A 4,304-nucleotide genomic window follows, 5' to 3' on the forward strand; every position below is an offset into this window, starting at 1 on the left:
CCCCCACCCCCCACCCCCCGTGCCTCTTCAGCATCCCCTACACCAGTGTCCCCTCCCATTGCCACCACCTCCCACCTGTGCCCACCGCTCCTTCCGGCGTGGAGTGAAAGGGGAATTAAGGAGTTTCTAGAAAAACACTTCTCTGCCAGTCCAAAGAAAAGGAAGAGAAACTTAAGTTCTGAAATGCCATTACCAAGCAGAGCAAAGCCTTCTTCTACCAAAGGATTCCCCTGAAATTTGGACTCGGTCCGCATAGGGTTTGGTACAGCAAAGAACAGCAGCTTGCTTCTCGTTCAGTGGTTCTGCGCTCACTGCACACACAGGGTGAGAAACCCGGCCACAGGATGGTTACGTGAGAGGATATGTATTTTAATAGCAGCCTATAAAATAGGTCTTAGGATTCAGATCGGACAAGTTCCCTGCAGCTCTCTGCACTGTCTAGACAAAACAAGGCAGCAGTAAAACCAAGGCAGCAGGTAATGATCTCCTCCAAAATACATGTACACCTTGTTTCAGACAGAGGTAAATCCATTTGGATAATATGCTGGCACTAAACTGCAAGGAAAACAATCACTTGTCCCCGGAGGGGGAAGCAGGGGAGAAAGAATGCTTTTGTCTATGCTGAGCTCCTTCAGGAGACTTTCGATGGTTAGACTTGGTTTTACAGACAGACATGCCTTGCTCCAGCAATCACTGTGCAAGGAACAGGGCTTGTAGGACCAGCAGCCATCACTACCACTGATTTGTAAGCCTTGAAATGATCCCATGAAAAATGCTTATTCTTGGGTCAACAAACTAGCTTCCCAGAGAAGCGAGAGCCCTTGCATCAGCCTGACCTCAGCTGAGGTAAGCGTCCCAGATAAGGGACTGCACTTCAATACAGATTTCCTTTTCTGGGTGTGCCTAATCAAGCACCTTAGGTGCTTTGTTAAACCAAGGCTACTGCAAATAGTATTTCACATTCTGATAGCTACAGCATTTCAGACCAGTATTAGCCATAAGAAGTCCAGCTGCCAATGCCTGGAGACCAGGAGATACAGTGTGAATACCGACAAATGCTGACTTACAGCTTTGGACAGCTCAAAAATCTAGCAAGAAAGGACAAGAGAAGGAAGGAGTGAATCAAATTAAGCAGGTGGAGGAATTACACAGACAGGATGACACTGGCACCAAGACTTTGGCAAAAGCCTTGCCAGAACCTCAGAGATGCCCCTGGAGCTTGAGTCCAACACAGCCTCAGCACACGCCACATTTCAGAGTGTATGCCATCTCTGTGATGTCTCCCAAGTAACTACAGAGGCCCAGAGCTGCAAACTGTCAATACTACAGAGGAACTTACGGGCGCAAATCCCCTTCTTTGCTCTGCCTGGTGTAGGCTGTGACCGCATGGCACAGGAGAGGATGCCTTGGTGCCTCCACGACCGTAACAAAAAGGGACCTTAACCTCACAGAAGGGAGGAAGTGCGAGACTAGTTGAACTACAAGTGCCCAAGTCAAGGGATGCAAGTTCTGCTTCCAGCTCCATAAGTGGCTTCTACCGTGACCTTTACCAACGTGTGCCACCACCCCTCCTGTACCCAAAAAGCAGAGAAGAAAGAGTCCTGTCTTCTTTGCAGGGACACTAGAAAGCTATGGCTGCAAAACTTTGAGATCTTTTGATGACGCTTTGCTATGCAAAGTGCCACCTTACTGCAGCCTCCACCTTCAGACACCCAACGAACTGCTAAAAATTCCCGTCTGAGGTCAGGAGAGTCAGATCCACCACTAAATCAGCCACATAAGATACAACTGTCTGACACAAAGATCAGCCTCCCTGTTATTGATAAAGAGACTACTCCACTTGCAATCACTCCTGCATTCAACCTAGGACCCCCCTCTAACACTAGTGGAGGTCTCCTGGACAGTGAAGGGGAGCTACTCAGTTCAGCCACATCCCTCAGCAGCTCCACGGTGCTTGCTTGCAGACCCAGGGAAGAGACCAGTCAGACTGCAGTCCCTGTCTGTGCTGTGCTCCATCTGTCACCAGCTTCCTTTCTAATCCCTCAAAATATCATTAAAAAAATCTCCAAAACCTGTATTCTGTGTTTTCCAAAGGCAGTATTTTTCCTAGATAACTAATTAAGGGATGTGCTGCTGTGACAGGCTGCATCTTCAAATACAGGGTGCTCAGGCTACCACTGGGTTTTACAAGCATTGCTTCCTGACTGGTCAGGCTTTCCCCACATATCTCGCTTTCCCTGCTAGGACACTGCACTGGATCAGCTTTGCTGTGCCGCTGCTGGCCCCCCACGCTCTGCCAGGTGGCCATAGCTCTGACCCCTGGGACACTGCTGGTTTCAGTGGCAGGCCCTGAATTCTCTGCCACCTCCCCTGCACAGCCCCTTTGAGCACGAGCCTCCTCACCTTGGAGCTCCAGATCTTTCCCCAAACTGCAGCCCCAGCTTTGGTCTCCTCGTTCCTCCTCACCTCAGAGAGCTTCAATCCCCCTGCCAGCACCGCCCGCCCTCACCCACCTCCCCATTTCTCCTCCTTCCAGACCTGCTCCTGCCATTTCTTCGCCCAGGACACCCACAGCTCTCCTCTCCTGACCTGGGAGAGGCTCCTGGAGGCAACTGTCTGCCAGCTCTCAGTTCTCCTTATCTACGAGGAATTCACAGTGCTACAGAAAAGATGTGGTGATAGCCAGACTGCAGGGCTACACATGCAGCACGCGCTCAACCACGAAGCCAGTGCTCTCCTCCTGACCCAAGCAACACACAGATGAAGGTAGCATTAAAAAACCCCCAACAACTAAACAGCAAACAGAAAGAGTCCTGTTATTAAGAGTGCCAAGAACTGAGGTCAGTCTCTGCTCTGCCTTAAAAATATGGAGTTGGATGGGAGCCTCCCCCGATCTATAGCCGAGGGAGACTCCAGCATATCCTACCGTGGGCAGGGACAAGCTACGTTAGCAGGTCACAACTTAGGAGCAAGGGCAGCATGGGAACATTTTAGGCTTTGGCTCCGTGGTTCCCTTCTCCATCTTAACAAGGAGTTTCTATACCACATCCCATTGCGACTCTGCTCCCCTCCGGACCTTCGCTTACATCTGTAACTGCAAGCACTGAGCAGCACCAGAAACTGGTCTAGAAACAGGTACAATGGCCATGGAAAAAAACCCCAAACCCAACAACAAAACCACCAAAAAAACGCCCAGAGGACCTTTAACAACTACTCACTTAGCAAATATAGGATGTACAGGATATATCCTGTAAAAAATACAAGGCCCCTGATGGCTCTCCCATGTCAAACATCTCCTCAAAGGAAAACTGGACGCAGTGCTGGTATATCTGAGGGGGAAGTCAAACAGTCTGAAAGAGTACACAAACTCTTCCCATTAAAGTCTATGTTTACCACATGGCAAGTCAGCGATTAGGAAAATAGCATGGCACGCAACTTAAAAGAAAAATGTTCCAGTGCTGTGTTGTATGGGAAAAAGAATTAAAAAGCATCAAAGTTTTGGCTCAGAGACACAGTTTCCACTTAAGCATGTGACTGATGCATCTTTTCTTTCTTTGGGAAAAAAACAGACTAAAGAAAAAATTTCTACAATGTGTATTTTCTGTAACGATAAAACTCTGCAGACCAGAATCAGCAGAACAGCCCGACTGCTAGGGTAAAGGCAACACTTACATTTCATCCTAATCTACAACATCTGTAAGGATCAAGGGAAAGACGACGCACGAGGCCTTGAGAAATCTCCCGGATTCTTAAAGAAAACATTTATGTTCTTGCTAAGCCGGCATCCTGCTTAAAGCCCCGTTTCAGATAGTAACCCTAGAAACTGGGCTCTGGCCCCCATATCAAACGCCACGCACACCAGCTGCCTGGGGAAGACGTGCAGGCCCAGAAAATAAAAAGGGGAAAACCCAGCTATCAGTCAGACCTCGACAGCTCAAGTATTAAGCTGCACTGGAGTTTCACAACCTCCTGCAGCAAGTGCTTGAATCCAGCACAGTTGCTGAATCAGAGGAGGAAAGGCAGAGCGAAGGATTTGCAGCTTGCCGGGCGTTTTCAGCCTCTCAGCCCCCCTTCCGGCTCCCCCACCTCGTCCTGTCATTTACTGTAAAACAGGGAATAAGCCAGAGTCGAGCTACAATCCCTGGAAATCTCGGTCCGCAGCCCGCAGAGGGCACCAGTGAGATGCGTTTGGAGCAGGCGGGGAGAGGCGGCGAGTCATTTCTGGTAAAACTTCTTTAATGTGAGGAATGTCACAGGCTGGTACTGTTGGCAAAGTTTGAGACTGGACTTTTTTTTTTTTTTTT

This window comes from Haliaeetus leucocephalus, unplaced genomic scaffold, assembly GCF_000737465.1.
Source record: "Haliaeetus leucocephalus isolate CR32 unplaced genomic scaffold, Haliaeetus_leucocephalus-4.0 Scaffold526, whole genome shotgun sequence".
NCBI classification, from domain to species: Eukaryota; Metazoa; Chordata; class Aves; order Accipitriformes; family Accipitridae; genus Haliaeetus; species Haliaeetus leucocephalus.